Below are 16696 nucleotides of genomic sequence, written 5' to 3'. Positions count from 1 at the left end.
AGCATAACCTGTCGCCTGCAAACACTGCTAACTCACACAAGCCCTCAAACGCCACCCTTCTTCCACTTTTGTCTCCAAGTAGTCCTACTATCTACACTATTCCGACCATCTCCTCGGTCAGAAACACTCATCCACCTAAACCCTCCCGAGCACCCTCGTATAAGTACAATATCCCTATCCCCCCTCATAGCCCAAGTGCCCCCGTCACCAAAACAGTCTAAACAGAGCTGCGCTGTCAACTCCACAACTGCAGATCTGCAATAAAACACAAACTTGAAATTTCCGACACCATCATACTTCACAATATTGACATGCTCTTCCTCACAGAGACCTGGTTCAACGATACAGCTCACTCTATGTTTGATCTCCTAGTACCCACACGCTATTCTATATTTAGAAATGACAGAATTGACAACGTTGGGGGAGGTGTTGCAGTCATCTTTAGAAAATCCCTTCAACTTAAGGCTTTTCCTAACAGCTCCTTCCTCACTTTTGAATGCCTATCCCTTGAACTTCAAGTGCACCACCGCTCACCCCTCAGATTCCATGCCATTTACCGCCCGCCTTGTAGCAGCCCCTCGTTTATGGGGGAACTCACTGACTTCATTAGCGACCAATACTCGCAAAGTGACAATCAGATCTTCGTGGGTGACTTCAATCTCCACTGGGGCTCGTCTCAAGACTCTTCTGCGAATTTGCTGGCCACCGTCCTCTCTGCAAACGATCTTATTCAACACTGCACAGAAACAACACACTCTAAGGGCTCAATCCTGGACTAGGGTAATTTAATAAACAGGCATGCTTACTACCGCTACCCCTATTCATGTAGACTTGTCTGACCACCTCCTCACCCCATTCTCCCTTCACCTATCACACTCTATAACTGTCGGCCAACCTAAAAGGGCTACCTCCTGGTTCCGTGACACTAAAAATATTGACCTTGCTACCCTCTGTGAATTAGCTTTGCTATCACTTCCAAGGCTAGACCCGAACCTAGATGTTAACAAACTCGCCTCCCAAAGCCTCACAGTCCTTGCAGTCGAAATCAATAACGTCGCTCCTCTCCAAAGCAAAAAGAAAAGGCCCACTCCCTCAGCACCTTGGTTCAACAAATCCCTCTATGAAGAAAGGAAGTACCTAAGATTCCTGGAGAAACAATGGAGACAAGCGCCCTCCACCTATAATTTGGCCACGCTTCGTTCAGCAAGATCCGAGTACCGCAAGCACATCTTCCTTGGAAAAGCGACGCACTTCAGAACCCTCTTCAACTCAGCCAAAAATAGACCCAAAAAACTATTCGATCTCATTAAGAATCCAAACTGCTCACCCCCAACCTCCAAGTTGGAGGATTCTACAAAGAAAGCAGCGGAATTCGCTATATTCTTTGACGAAAAAGTGAAATCACTTGTGGATCAGGTCAGTCATCCTACCCCTCCAGAGGAGCGTAAATCCTTAGCCATTTGGCAGAACTTTGACCCCATCTCCGAAGATGCCCTCCTCAAATGCATCCTCGAAACAAGGCCCTCTAACCATTCCCTTGACCCCGTCCCTAGTGCCATTGACTTCTATACGCATTCTCTGTCCTATTAGACCACTTTGGTTAACATCTCCCTCTGTCAAGGGTCCCTTCCTGTTTCCTTCAAAACTGGGCAGGTCACCCCTCTGCTTAACAAACCCACTGCTGATGCGAACGACCTCAACTTCCGCCCCATCACTCACCTACCTTTTCGAGCAAAAATCACATAAAGATGTGTAGCGAAACAACTCTCTCGTCATATCAAGACAATGATATTCTTGACATGTTCCAGTCCAGCTTCATTCAAAACTGCAGCGCTGAAACAGTCCTCCTGCAAGTGAGTGATGACGCGCTGAGGATACTCGATTCTGGGGAGTCTTGTCTTCTTATTCTCCTTGACCTTTCTGCAGCCTTTGACACTGTCAATCACAACACTCTCCTTAACACTCTTCAACAGAGAATGGGCATGGAGGGCACTGTGCTTAAATGGTTTGCTTCCTTCTTATCCGATAGATCCCAAATGATCAAAATAGCGAATAGTCTTTCATCTCTTTGGCGGTAGGTAAAGATATTCCTCAAGGCTCTATACTTGCACCCACATTGCTCAATCTCTATTTAGGACCATTGGGAAATCTCCTAAGCAAATCCAGGATCCACTATCATCTCTATGCGGAAGACACAAATGTACGTCAAGGTTGCCTCCATTCACGACCTCTCCATCCTAAGCTCTACTCTCGACTCCATTCAAAACTGGATGTTAACTCATCAACTGATTCTGAATCCCTCTAAAACTGAATTCCACCTCCTCCCTTTCTCACTTTCTCCTCCCCCGGTTCAATCATGGATGGGTCAGATGAATCTACTTAACAATAAACCCATCATTGTCGACATCGCAAAATCCCTTGGTGTTATACTCGACACAAAAGTCAATATACTCTCCCACATAAATTCCATTGCAAAGTCTGCTTGATACCAACTATGCCTTCTTTGGGGGATATGTCGCTTCTTCCCGGAGCATGATCTTAAAACCCTGGTCCAATCGCTGGTCCTCTCCAGACTGGACTACTGCAACTCTTCTTACTGGCCTCCTCAAATCCCACCTGTCCCCCCTGAAATGTGTTCTCCATTCTGCAGGTCGTTTCATATATGGGGCCAAAAGAAGCGACCACATCACACCCATTTTATCCACCCTCTGTTGGCTTTCCATCGAGGCAAGATCTATCTACAAGACTGCCTGTATCACCCACAAAGCCTTGCACTCCTCCTCTCCTCGCTACCTGGTGAATAAACTGAAACTCTCTGGAGTCTCTAGAACATCACGTAATAAGGAAAATCTATTGCTTGTACCTCCCACTTTCAAGAAGGAAAGGTCGATGGCCCAATCCTTTTCTGGAAACGCGGTGAGAATCTGGAACTCACTTCCGCCTCCGGACTACCACCTCTTCCCAGGCCTTCAAATCTGACCTCCAAAGCTCTCCTCCTTCAAAGACACTTCCAAATGTAATTCACGCCCTCTCTATTATCTGAAGGAAGACCTTCCATTATAGGAAATTCTGTTCTACAGGACTATAGAAGTGTCTTCCCAGTGTGTTCTTGTGGTTTGACTGCCTGCCATTTTTTGCAGTATTATACTTCTACTTGTATTGTCTACTCTTTTGTAACATGCCCATGTCACTTTTCCTCGTGCAATGTATCGTTGCTACCTCTTGTATTTTATTTTGTTTGCTTTTGAATACTTGCAAAAGTGCCACCATTGCCTCATGTAACGTAACATAACGTTTGTTCTAGGGTTTTGAGTATCTGCCATTTATTGCAGTATTATACCTCTACTTGTACTTTGTACGCTTTTGAAACATACACACGTCACTTTTTTTCTTCTTGTAACGTACCATTTGCTCCTCTTGTATTTTGTTGCTCACAATGGTCACTTTTGCCTCATGTAACTTAACGTTTGCTTTTGTAATTTGTTCACTTGTAATCTTCTCCTCATGTATCAGTTCTGCTCCTATTGTGAAGCGTTCTGACACCTTCGGGTAAAGTTCGCGCTGTATAAAAACGCATAAAATAAAATAAATACTTTGTGGAGTATTGTCTTTATCGGACACTTTGTGCTGAAAAGCACCGCCTCTCTCACTGTGCATTTTAATGAATGAATGAATGTTGGATTTATGCCTGTGTCCCAAACCCCTTCAGGCTCCATTCTCTCCTCCATCCCTACTTTTCTCGTCACACACTTCCAAACCGGTCAACATTTTAGGACAGGGACGTGGGAGATTTAAAATAAAAAAATCGGGAGAATAAAAATTCCCCATTGACTTCCATTGTAGAAAATGCTATTTGAGACGTCTATTCATGGCATGTATGCACTTCAACCTCCCCTCCCAGCAGCCCCACCCTTGTTTCACCAGTCGCCCACAGCTCGGCTAATCTTGACCTTTCTCTCCTTTACATGATCTATTCATATCTCACCTCCGGCTCCAGCTCTCGTCTTTCCTCCCTGTATCCCCCTCCGTCCCTCTCACCTCCGGCTCCAGCTCTCGTCTTTCCTCCCTGTATCCCCCTCCGTCCCTCTCACCTCTGGCTCCAGCTCTCGTCTTTCCTCCCTGTGTCCCCTCCGTCCCTCTCACCTCCGGCTCCAGCTCTCCTCTTTCCTCCCTGTATCCCCCTCCGTCCCTCTCACCTCCGGCTCCAGCTCTCGTCTTTCCTCCCTGTATCCCCCTCCATCCCTCTCACCTCCGGCTCCAGCTCTCGTCTTTCCTCCCTGTGTCCCCTCCGTCCCTCTCACCTCCGGCTCAAGCTCTCGTCTTTCCTCCCTGTGTCCCCCTCCATCCCTCTCACCTCCGGCTCCAGCTCTCGTCTTTCCTCCCTGTATCCCCCTCCGTCCCTCTCACCTCCAGGTCAAGTTCTCAGTCTTTCCTCCCTGTATCCCCCTCCGTCCCTCTCACCTCCGGCTCTCGTCTTTCCTCCCTGTATCCCTCTCCGTCCCTCTCACCTCCAGGTCAAGCTCTCCGTCTTTCCTCCCTGTATCCCCCCCTCCATCCCTCTCACCCCCGGCTCCAGCTCTCGTCTTTCCTCCCTGTGTCCCCCTCCGTCCCTCTCACCTCCGGCTCAAGCTGTCGTCTTTCCTCCCTGTATCCCCCGCCTTCCCTCTCACCTCCGGCTCCAGCTCTCGTCTTTCCTCCCTGTGTCCCCCTCACCTCCGGCTCCAGCTCTCGTCTTTCCCCCCTGTGTCCCCCTCCATCCCTCTCACCTCCGGCTCCAGCTCTCGTCTTTCCTCCCTGTATCCCCCTCCGTCCCTCTCACCTCCAGGTCAAGTTCTCAGTCTTTCCTCCCTGTATCCCCCTCCGTCCCTCTCACCTCCAGGTCAAGCTCTCCTCTTTCCTCCCTGTATCCCCCTCCGTCCCTCTCACCTCCGGCACCAGCTCTCGTCTTTCCTCCCTGTGTCCCCCTCCGTCCCTCTCACCTCCGGCTCCAGCTCTCGTCTTTCCTCCTTGTGTCCCCCTCCGTCCCTCTCACCTCCGGCTCAAGCTCTCGTCTTTCCTCCCTGTGTCCCCTCCGTCCCTCTCACCTCCGGCTCAAGCTCTCCGTCTTTCCTCCCTGTATCCTCCTCCGTCCCTCTCACCTCCGGCTCAAGCTCTCGTCTTTCCTCCCTGTGTCCCCCTCCGTCCCTCTCACCTCCGGCTCCAGCTCTCGTCTTTACCCCCTGCGTCCCCCTCCTTCCCTCTCACCTCTGGCTCCAGCTCTCGTCTTTACCCTCTGTGTCCCCTCCGTCCCTCTCACCTCCGGCTCTCGTCTTTCCTCCCTGTATCCCCCTCCGTCCCTCTCACCTCCGGCTCCAGCTCTCGTCTTTCCTCCCTGTATCCCCCTCCGTCCCTCTCACCTCCGGCTCCAGCTCTCGTCTTTCCTCCCTGTGTCACCCTCCATCCCTCTCACCTCCGGCTCCAGCTCTCGTCTTTCCTCCCTGTATCCCCCTCCATCCCTCTCACCTCCGGCTCCAGCTCTCCTCTTTCCTCCCTGTATCCCCCTCCGTCCCTCTCACCTCCGGCTCAAGCTCTCTTCTTTCCTCCCTGTATCCCCCTCCATCCCTCTCACCTCCGGCTCCAGCTCTTGTCTTTCCTCTCTGTATCCCCCTCCATCCCTCTCTCCTCCGGCTCAAGCTCTCGTCTTTCCTCCCTGTGTCCCCCTCCATCCCTCTCTCCTCCGGCTCAAGCTCTCGTCTTTCCTCCCTGTGTCCCCTCCATCCCTCTCACCTCCGGCTCAAGCTCTCGTCTTTCCTCCCTGTATCCCCCTCCGACCCTCTCACCTCTGGCTCCAGCTCTCGTCTTTCCCCCCTGTATCCCCCTCCGTCCCTCTCACCTCCGGCTCCAGCTCTCGTCTTTCCTCCCTGTGTCCCCCTCCATCCCTCTCACCGGCTCAAGCTCTCGTCTTTCCTCCCTGTGTCCCCCTCCATCCCTCTCTTCTCCGGCTCAAGCTCTCGTCTTTCCTCCCTGTGTCCCCCTCCATCCCTCTCACCTCCGGCTCAAGCTCTCGTCTTTCCTCCCTGTATCCCCCTCCATCCCTCTCACCTGTGGTTCAAGCTCTCGTCTTTCCTCCCTGTATCCCCCTCCGTCCCTCTCACCTCTGGCTCAAGCTCTAGTCTTTCCTCCCTGTGTCCCCTCCGTCCCTCTCACCTCCAGCTCAAGCTCTCATCTTTCCTCCCTGTGTCCCCCTCCATCCCTCTCACCTCCGGCTCCAGCTCTCGTCTTTCCTCCCTGTGTCCCCTCCGTCCCTCTCACCTCCGGCTCAAGCTCTCGTCTTTCCTCCCTGTATCCCCCTCCATCCCTCTCACCTGTGGTTCAAGCTCTCGTCTTTCCTCCCTGTATCCCCCTCCGTCCCTCTCACCTCTGGCTCAAGCTCTAGTCTTTCCTCCCTGTGTCCCCTCCGTCCCTCTCACCTCCAGCTCAAGCTCTCATCTTTCCTCCCTGTATCCCCCTCCATCCCTCTCACCTCTGGCTCCAGCTCTCGTCTTTCCTCCCTGTATCCCCCTCCGTCCCTCTCACCTCTGGCTCCAGCTCTCGTCTTTCCTCCCTGTATCCCCCTCCGTCCCTCTCACCTCCGGCTCCAGCTCTCGTCTTTCCTCCCTGTGTCCCCCTCCATCCCTCTCACCTCTGGCTCAAGCGCTCGTCTTTCCTCCCTGTGTCCCCTCCGTCCCTCTCACCTCCGGCTCCAGCTTTCGTCTTTCCTCCCTGTGTCCCCCTCCGCCCCTCTCACCTCCGGCTCCAGCTCTCGTCTTTCCTCCCTGTGTCCCCCTCCATCCCTCTCACCTCCGGCTCCAGCTCTCCTCTTTCCTCCCTGTGTCCCCCTCGTCCCTCTCACCTCCGGCTCCAGCTCTCGTCTTTCCTCCCTGTATCCCCCTCCATCCCTCTCTCCTCTGGCTCCAGCTCTCGTCTTTCCTCCCTGTGTCCCCCTCCATCCCTCTCACCTCCGGCTCCAGCTCTCCTCTTTCCTCCCTGTGTCCCCCTCGTCCCTCTCACCTCCGGCTCCAGCTCTCGTCTTTCCTCTCTGTATCCCCCTCCATCCCTCTCTCCTCTGGCTCAAGCGCTCGTCTTTCCTCCCTGTGTCCCCCTCCGTCCCTCTCACCTCCGGCTCCAGCTCTCGTCTTTCCTCCCTGTGTCCCCCTCCGTCCCTCTCACCTCCGGCTCCAGCTCTCGTCTTTCCTCCCTGTGTCCCCCTCCATCCCTCTCACCTCTGGCTCAAGCGCTCGTCTATCCTCCCTGTGTCCCCTCCGTCCCTCTCACCTCTGGCTCCAGCTCTCGTCTTTCCTCCCTGTGTCCCCCTCCATCCCTCTCACCTCCGGCTCCAGCTCTCCTCTTTCCTCCCTGTGTCCCCCTCGTCCCTCTCACCTCCGGCTCCAGCTCTCGTCTTTCCTCTCTGTATCCCCCTCCATCCCTCTCTCCTCTGGCTCAAGCGCTCGTCTTTCCTCCCTGTGTCCCCCTCCGTCCCTCTCACCTCCGGCTCCAGCTCTCGTCTTTCCTCCCTGTGTCCCCCTCCATCCCTCTCACCTCTGGCTCAAGCGCTCGTCTTTCCTCCCTGTGTCCCCTCCACCCCTCTCACCTCCGGCTCCAGCTCTCGTCTTTCCTCCCTGTATCCCCCTCCGTCCCTCTCACCTCCGGCTCTAGCTCTCGTCTTTCCTCCCTGTGTCCCCCTCGTCCCTCTCACCTCCGGCTCCAGCTCTCGTCTTTCCTCCCTGTGTCCCCCTCCGTCCCTCTCACCTCCGGCTCCAGCTCTCGTCTTTCCTCCCTGTATCCCCCTCCATCCCTCTCTCCTCTGGCTCCAGCTCTCGTCTTTCCTCCCTGTGTCCCCCTCCATCCCTCTCACCTCCGGCTCCAGCTCTCCTCTTTCCTCCCTGTGTCCCCCTCGTCCCTCTCACCTCCGGCTCCAGCTCTCGTCTTTCCTCTCTGTATCCCCCTCCATCCCTCTCTCCTCTGGCTCAAGCGCTCATCTTTCCTCCCTGTGTCCCCCTCCGTCCCTCTCACCTCCGGCTCCAGCTCTCGTCTTTCCTCTCTGTATCCCCCTCCATCCCTCTCTCCTCTGGCTCAAGCTCTCGTCTTTCCTCCCTGTGTCCCCTCCGTCCCTCTCACCTCCGGCTCCAGCTCTCGTCTTTCCTCCCTGTATCCCCTTCCGTCCCTCTCACCTCCGGCTCAAGCTCTCGTCTTTCCTCCCTGTAGTCCCCTCCGTCCCTCTCACCTCCGGCTCCAGCTCCCGTCTTTCCTCCCTGTGTCCCCCTCCACCCCTCTCACCTCCGGCTCCAGCTCTCGTCTTTCCTCCCTGTGTCCCCTCCGTCCCTCTCACCTCTGGCTCAAGCGCTCGTCTTTCCTCCCTGTGTCCCCCTCCGTCCCTCTCACCTCCGGCTCCAGCTCTCGTCTTTCCTCCCTGTATCCCCCTCCATCCCTCTCACCTCTGGCTCAAGCTCTCCGTCTTTCCTCCCTGTGTCCCCTCCGTCCCTCTCACCTCCAGCTCTCGTCTTTCCCCCCTGTGTCCCCCTCCGTCCCTCTCACCTCCGGCTCCAGCTCCCGTCTTTCCTCCCTGTGTCCCCCTCCCTCCCTCTCACCTCCGGCTCCAGCTCTCGTCTTTCCTCCCTGTATCCCCCTCCGTCCCTCTCACCTCCGGCTCCAGCTCTCGTCTTTCCTCCCTGTATCCCCCTCCGTCCCTCTCACCTCCGGCTCCAGCTCTCGTCTTTCCTCCCTGTGTCCCCCTCCTTCCCTCTCTCCTCCGGCTCAAGCTCTCGTCTTTCCTCCCTGTATCCCCCTCCGTCCCTCTCACCTCCGGCTCCAGCTCTCCTCTTTCCTCCCTCTCTCCTCCGGCTCAAGCTCTCGTCTTTCCTCCCTGTGTCCCCCTCCGTCCCTCTCACCTCCAGCTCAAGCTCTCGTCTTTCCTCCCAGTGTCCCCTCCGTCCCTCTCACCTCCGGCTCCAGCTCTCGTCTTTCCTCCCTGTGTCCCCTCCGTCCTTCTCACCTCTGGCTCCAGCTCTCGTCTTTCCTCCCTGTGTCCCCCTCCATCCCTCCGGCTCCAGCTCTCGTCTTTCCTCCCTGTATCCCCCTCCATCCCTCTCACCACCGGCTCAAGCTCTCGTCTTTCCTCCCTGTGTCCCCTCCGTCCCTCTCACCTCTGGCTCAAGCTCTCGTCTTTCCTCCCTGTGTCCCCTCCGTCCCTCTCACCTCCGGCTCCAGCTCTCGTCTTTCCTCCCTGTGTCCCCTCCGTCCTTCTCACCTCTGGCTCCAGCTCTCGTCTTTCCTCCCTGTGTCCCCCTCCATCCCTCCGGCTCCAGCTCTCGTCTTTCCTCCCTGTATCCCCCTCCATCCCTCTCACCTCCGGCTCAAGCTCTCGTCTTTCCTCCCTGTGTCCCCCTCCATCCCTCTCACCACCGGCTCAAGCTCTCGTCTTTCCTCCCTGTATCCCCCTCCGTCCCTCTCACCTCCGGCTCAAGCTCTCGTCTTTCCTCCCTGTGTCCCCCTCCATCCCTCTCACCTCCGGCTCCAGCTCTCGTCTTTCCTCCCTGTGTCCCCTCCGTCCCTCTCACCTCCGGCTCCAGCTCTCGTCTTTCCTCCCTGTGTCCCCCTCCATCCCATCCCTCTCACCTCCGGCTCAAGCTCTCGTCTTTCCTCCCTGTATCCCCCTCCGTCCCTCTCACCTCCGGCTCCAGCTCTCGTCTTTCCTCCCTGTATCCCCCTCCGTCCCTCTCACCTCCGGCTCCAGCTCTCGTCTTTCCTCCCTGTGTCCCCTCCGTCCCTCTCACCTCCGGCTCCAGCTCTCGTCTTTCCTCCCTGTGTCCCCCTCCATCCCATCCCTCTCACCTCCGGCTCAAGCTCTCGTCTTTCCTCCCTGTATCCCCCTCCGTCCCTCTCACCTCCGGCTCCAGCTCTCGTCTTTCCTCCCTGTGTCCCCTCCGTCCCTCTCACCTCCGGCTCCAGCTCTCGTCTTTCCTCCCTGTGTCCCCTCCGTCCTTCTCACCTCTGGCTCCAGCTCTCGTCTTTCCTCCCTGTGTCCCCCTCCATCCCTCCGGCTCCAGCTCTCGTCTTTCCTCCCTGTATCCCCCTCCATCCCTCTCACCACCGGCTCAAGCTCTCGTCTTTCCTCCCTGTGTCCCCTCCGTCCCTCTCACCTCTGGCTCAAGCTCTCGTCTTTCCTCCCTGTGTCCCCTCCGTCCCTCTCACCTCCGGCTCCAGCTCTCGTCTTTCCTCCCTGTGTCCCCTCCGTCCTTCTCACCTCTGGCTCCAGCTCTCGTCTTTCCTCCCTGTGTCCCCCTCCATCCCTCCGGCTCCAGCTCTCGTCTTTCCTCCCTGTATCCCCCTCCATCCCTCTCACCACCGGCTCAAGCTCTCGTCTTTCCTCCCTGTGTCCCCTCCGTCCCTCTCACCTCTGGCTCAAGCTCTCGTCTTTCCTCCCTGTGTCCCCTCCGTCCCTCTCACCTCCGGCTCCAGCTCTCGTCTTTCCTCCCTGTGTCCCCTCCGTCCCTCTCACCTCTGGCTCAAGCTCTCGTCTTTCCTCCCTGTGTCCCCTCCGTCCCTCTCACCTCCGGCTCCAGCTCTCGTCTTTCCTCCCTGTGTCCCCCTCCATCCCTCTCACCTCCGGCTCCAGCTCTCGTCTTTCCTCCCTGTATCCCCTCCGTCCCTCTCACCTCTGGCTCAAGCTCTCGTCTTTCCTCCCTGTGTCCCCTCCGTCCCTCTCACCTCCGGCTCCAGCTCTCGTCTTTCCTCCCTGTGTCCCCCTCCGTCCTTCTCACCTCTGGCTCCAGCTCTCGTCTTTCCTCCCTGTGTCCCCCTCCATCCCTCCGGCTCCAGCTCTCGTCTTTCCTCCCTGTATCCCCCTCCATCCCTCTCACCTCCGGCTCCAGCTCTCGTCTTTCCTCCCTGTGTCCCCCTCCATCCCTCTCACCACCGGCTCAAGCTCTCGTCTTTCCTCCCTGTATCCCCCTCCGTCCCTCTCACCTCCGGCTCAAGCTCTCGTCTTTCCTCCCTGTGTCCCCCTCCATCCCTCTCACCTCCGGCTCCAGCTCTCGTCTTTCCTCCCTGTGTCCCCTCCGTCCCTCTCACCTCCGGCTCCAGCTCTCGTCTTTCCTCCCTGTGTCCCCCTCCATCCCATCCCTCTCACCTCCGGCTCAAGCTCTCGTCTTTCCTCCCTGTGTCCCCTCCGTCCCTCTCACCTCCGGCTCCAGCTCTCGTCTTTCCTCCCTGTATCCCCCTCCGTCCCTCTCACCTCCGGCTCCAGCTCTCCTCTTTCCTCCCTCTCACCTCCGGCTCCAGCTCTCGTCTTTCCTCCCTGTGCCCCCCTCCGTCCCTCTCTCCTCCGGCTCCAGCTCTCGTCTTTCCTCCCTGTGTCCCCCTCCGTCCCTCTCCCCTCCGGCTCCAGCTCTCGTCTTTCCTCCCTGTGCCCCCCTCCGTCCCTCTCTCCTCCGGCTCCAGCTCTCGTCTTTCCTCCCTGTATCCCCCTCCGTCCCTCTCACCTCTGGCTCAAGCGCTCGTCTTTCCTCCCTGTGTCCCCTCCGTCCCTCTCACCTCCGGCTCCAGCTCTCGTCTTTCCTCCCTGTTTCCCCCTCCATCCCTCTCACCTCTGGCTCCAGCTCTCGTCTTTCCTCCCTGTTTCCCCCTCCATCCCTCTCACCTCCGGCTCCAGCTCTCGTCTTTCCTCCCTGTGTCCCCCTCCATCCCTCTCACCTCCGGCTCCAGCTCTCGTCTTTCCTCCCTGTGTCCCCCTCCGTCCCTCTCACCTCCAGCCCCAGCTCTCGTCTTTCCTCCCTGTATCCCCCTCCGTCCCTCTCACCTCTGGCTGCAGCTCTCCATCTTTCCTCCCTGTATCCCCCTCCATCCCTCTCACCTCCGGCTCCAGCTCTCCTCTTTCCTCCCTGTATCCCCCTCCATCCCTCTCACCTCCGGCTCCAGCTCTCGTCTTTCCTCCCTGTGTCCCCCTCCATCCCTCTCACCTCCGGCTCAAGCTCTCGTCTTTCCTCCCTGTATCCCCTCCGTCCCTCTCACCTCCGGCTCAAGCTCTCGTCTTTCCTCCCTGTGTCCCCCTCCATCCCTCTCTCCTCTGGCTCCAGCTCTCGTCTTTCCTCCCTGTGTCCCCCTCCGTCCCTCTCACCTCTGGCTCCAGCTCTCGTCTTTCCTCCCTGTGTCCCCCTCCATCCCTCTCTCCTCTGGCTCCAGCTCTCGTCTTTCCTCCCTGTGTCCCCTCCATCACTCTCACCTCCGGCTCCAGCTCTCGTCTTTCCTCCCTGTATCCCCCCCCCCCTCCATCCCTCTCACCTCTGGCTCAAGCTCTCGTCTTTCCTCCCTGTATCCCCTCCGTCCCTTTCATCTTCGGCTCCAGCTCTCGTCTTTCCCCCCTGTATCCCCCTCCGTCCCTCTCACCTCCGGCTCCAGCTCTCGTCTTTCCTCCCTGTATCCCCCTCCGTCCCTCTCTCCTCCGGCTCCAGCTCTCGTCTTTCCTCCCTGTATCCCCCTCCGTCCCTCTCACCTCCGGCTCCAGCTCTCGTCTTTCCTCCCTGTATCCCCCTCCGTCCCTCTCTCCTCCGGCTCCAGCTCTCGTCTTTCCTCCCTGTATCCCCCTCCGTCCCTCTCACCTCCGGCTCCAGCTCTCATCTTTCCTCCCTGTGTCCCCCTCCGTCCCTCTCTCCTCCGGCTCTCGTCTTTCCTCCCTGTATCCCCCTCCGTCCCTCTCACCTCCGGCTCCAGCTCTCGTCTTTCCTCCCTGTATCCCCTCCGTCCCTCTCACCTCTGGCTCAAGCTCTCGTCTTTCCTCCCTGTATCCCCTCCGTCCCTCTCACCTCCGGCTCCAGCTCTCGTCTTTCCTCCCTGTATCCCCTCCGTCCCTCTCACCTCCGGCTCCAGCTCTCGTCTTTCCTCCCTGTATCCCCTCCGTCCCTCTCACCTCCGGCTCCAGCTCTCGTCTTTCCTCCCTGTATCCCCCTCCGTCCCTCTCACCTCCGGCTCCAGCTCTCGTCTTTCCTCCCTGTATCCCCCTCCGTCCCTCTCACCTCCGGCTCCAGCGCTCGTCTTTCCTCCCTGTGTCCCCCTCCGTCCCTCTCTCCTCCGGCTCAAGCTCTCGTCTTTCCTCCCTGTATCCCCCTCCATCCCTCTCACCTCCGGCTCCAGCTCTCGTCTTTCCTCCCTGTGTCCCCCTCCGTCCCTCTCACCTCCGGCTCCAGCTCTCCGTCTTTCCTCCCTGTGTCCCCCTCCATCCCTCTCACCTCCGGCTCTCGTCTTTCCTCCCTGTGTCCCCCTCCATCCCTCTCACCTCCGGCTCCAGCTCTCCCTGTGTCCCCTCCGTCCCTCTCACCTCCGGCTCCAGCTCTCGTCTTTCCTCCCTGTGTCCCCTCCGTCCTTCTCACCTCTGGCTCCAGCTCTCGTCTTTCCTCCCTGTGTCCCCCTCCATCCCTCCGGCTCCAGCTCTCGTCTTTCCTCCCTGTATCCCCCTCCATCCCTCTCACCACCGGCTCAAGCTCTCGTCTTTCCTCCCTGTGTCCCCTCCGTCCCTCTCACCTCTGGCTCAAGCTCTCGTCTTTCCTCCCTGTGTCCCCTCCGTCCCTCTCACCTCCGGCTCCAGCTCTCGTCTTTCCTCCCTGTGTCCCCTCCGTCCTTCTCACCTCTGGCTCCAGCTCTCGTCTTTCCTCCCTGTATCCCCCTCCATCCCTCTCACCACCGGCTCCAGCTCTCGTCTTTCCTCCCTGTGTCCCCTCCGTCCCTCTCACCTCTGGCTCAAGCTCTCGTCTTTCCTCCCTGTGTCCCCTCCGTCCCTCTCACCTCTGGCTCAAGCTCTCGTCTTTCCTCCCTGTGTCCCCTCCGTCCCTCTCACCTCCGGCTCCAGCTCTCGTCTTTCCTCCCTGTGTCCCCTCCGTCCCTCTCACCTCCGGCTCCAGCTCTCGTCTTTCCTCCCTGTATCCCCCTCCGTCCCTCTCTCCTCCGGCTCCAGCTCTCGTCTTTCCTCCCTGTATCCCCCTCCGTCCCTCTCACCTCCGGCTCCAGCTCTCGTCTTTCCTCCCTGTATCCCCCTCCGTCCCTCTCTCCTCCGGCTCCAGCTCTCGTCTTTCCTCCCTGTATCCCCCTCCGTCCCTCTCACCTCCGGCTCCAGCTCTCATCTTTCCTCCCTGTGTCCCCCTCCGTCCCTCTCTCCTCCGGCTCTCGTCTTTCCTCCCTGTATCCCCCTCCGTCCCTCTCACCTCCGGCTCCAGCTCTCGTCTTTCCTCCCTGTATCCCCCCCCCCCTCCATCCCTCTCACCTCTGGCTCCAGCTCTCGTCTTTCCTCCCTGTATCCCCTCCGTCCCTCTCACCTCTGGCTCAAGCTCTCGTCTTTCCTCCCTGTATCCCCTCCGTCCCTCTCACCTCCGGCTCCAGCTCTCGTCTTTCCTCCCTGTATCCCCTCCGTCCCTCTCACCTCCGGCTCCAGCTCTCGTCTTTCCTCCCTGTATCCCCTCCGTCCCTCTCACCTCCGGCTCCAGCTCTCGTCTTTCCTCCCTGTATCCCCCTCCGTCCCTCTCACCTCCGGCTCCAGCTCTCGTCTTTCCTCCCTGTATCCCCCTCCGTCCCTCTCACCTCCGGCTCCAGCGCTCGTCTTTCCTCCCTGTGTCCCCCTCCGTCCCTCTCTCCTCCGGCTCCAGCGCTCGTCTTTCCTCCCTGTGTCCCCCTCCGTCCCTCTCTCCTCCGGCTCAAGCTCTCGTCTTTCCCCCCTGTATCCCCCTCCATCCCTCTCACCTCCGGCTCCAGCTCTCGTCTTTCCTCCCTGTGTCCCCCTCCGTCCCTCTCACCTCCGGCTCCAGCTCTCCGTCTTTCCTCCCTGTGTCCCTCTCCGTCCCTCTCACCTCGGGCTCAAGCTCTCGTCTTTCCTCCCTGTATCCCCCTCCATCCCTCTCACCTCCGGCTCTCGTCTTTCCTCCCTGTATCCCCCTCCGTCGCTCTCACCTCCGGCTCCAGCTCTCCCTGTGTCCCCTCCGTCCCTCTCACCTCCGGCTCAAGCTCTCGTCTTTCCTCCCTGTGTCCCCCTCCGTCCCTCTCACCTCCGGCTCCAGCTCTCCTCTTTCCTCCCTCTCACCTCCGGCTCCAGCTCTCGTCTTTCCTCCCTGTGTCCCCTCCGTCCCTCTCACCTCCGGCTCCAGCTCTCCTCTTTCCTCCCTGTGTCCCCTCCGTCCCTCCACCTCCGGCTCAAGCTCTCCCTGTGTCCCCTCCGTCCCTCTCACCTCCGGCTCCAGCTCTCGTCTTTCCTCCCTGTGTTCAGACTCCGCAGCCCGCTCTGTTGTTTGCTTCGCCGTCCCTTCTAGACAGTTGGTGCGTTTCACGCCTCTCCTTTCTCCCGCCCGGAAATCCGTTTTGCGTGCCAGGCCTCGCTCTCGCCGTGCATTGCTGTTCTAGGTGGCGTGTGTGGCATGTTTGAGTGTTAGTTTTGCGTGCCAGGCCTCTGTTTCGGGTTATATTTGCGTGCCATGCCTCGCTGTCCATTGCTGTTCTCAGTGGAGTGTGCGCCATGTTTAGGGTTAGTGAACTTAATTGACAAAAATCGAAGCGAACAAAGGAATTCCAGCGCCAGTTGCAAATTTGAATACAATTACAACCCGGATTTGGCCCAGCACCTGCTTCGGTGGTTAACCGTCGCCATCCCTGGAGGGCCTGGTCTGCTCGGGTTTCAGGGACTCTGGTGTTGGCCTCTAACGCAGCCTGTGTATGTGCTGTGTACATTTGCTATTTCCTAGATATGTATGATGAAGTGTTTGCACAGTTATGGCTGTGGGATTGTCCTCCCAGGAGGATGCCACGTGCATGCCTCCAGAGAAGCAGGTGGAGCCATTACGGTTTTCTTTTCGTTCATATTTTTTATTTATGCAAAAAACTATACTTTTGAAAACCGTTCCCAAATCCTCCTGTGGATTTTGATATTTGCTTTACGTAGGTGTTAGAAAGTCTCCAGGCATTGCCAGTACTCTCAAAATCCAAGCCTGGGAAGTTACTTTGGGAAACCGGTTCAGGCAAAAATGTCAGAAATCATAGTTCAATGAGGATGATTTCAAGAAATATGTAAATGAGAAATGGTCTCATTGTCATGTAAATGAGATATTTATAATAGCACTTTTTAAAGGCGTCATATTTATTTCTATTCTGTCATCGATGGGAAGGTAGGGGGGTGGGAGTGAGGCTTTGATACTGAAGGTCGAGTCTGATTCGAGTTACATGGGCATTTCCTCTAAGATGAGATGACTTTCTCAACATTTTGTCACAGGCTTGCACCCAGGAAATTAGGTAACGGTTTTGCTACAGTACTGGGCCTTGGTAGAGATAATGGTAGTAAAATGTAATCCTCCTAAACGAAATGGTAAAGGCATTTTTTTCACCAATATTTGAATCAGACCTTAGCTTTGTAGGCTTGGGGGACGCACTGGCATGGCAGCTGCACTACTGTACAGATCAAAACTATTGATCATTATCCTCAGCCAGGGAATAATACCACATCCAACTCTCCTTAGTTGTGTCGTCATCAGGATTCGACATGGCACGCTCTGATTATGTAACACCATGAAGAACAAAGCCCCAGACGACTGGTCTTCCCTTTAATGCAGTAAGGCCCCAAGGGGTGATTATTTCTGTAACTTGTGTACTTATCAAACCAGCCTTGACGTCCAAAACCCTACAAATTGGCCTTTCTAAAGTGTTAAGAGGG

At 57.3% G+C, this 16696-nt stretch overlaps 1 protein-coding gene across 3 annotated transcripts in view; it reads right to left on the bottom strand.

The window, feature by feature from the left end:
- LOC144823617 (uncharacterized) overlaps nt 1-15358 on the bottom strand; it is a 75790-nt gene extending 60432 nt beyond the window's left edge. The window contains exons 1-2 of one of the 3 annotated variants that reach the window (XM_078682397.1): nt 15225-15306; nt 3406-3561 (exon numbers count right to left, since the gene is read on the bottom strand). The gene's annotated coding sequence lies outside the window, so the exon portion shown is untranslated. Of the gene's footprint in view, nt 1-3405; nt 3562-13028; nt 13054-15224 lie in introns of those variants that run through there. The other 2 variants (XM_078682320.1, XM_078682482.1) reach the window with 2 other exon arrangements.
- Between the last annotated feature and the right edge of the window lie 1338 nt (nt 15359-16696).

The sequence above is a fragment of the Lissotriton helveticus genome, chromosome 1_1, assembly GCF_964261635.1.
Source record: "Lissotriton helveticus chromosome 1_1, aLisHel1.1, whole genome shotgun sequence".
Classification (NCBI taxonomy): Eukaryota; Metazoa; Chordata; class Amphibia; order Caudata; family Salamandridae; genus Lissotriton; species Lissotriton helveticus.
Note: the sequence above shows the minus strand (reverse complement) of the source record. Positions and strands in the feature narration are given on the sequence as shown.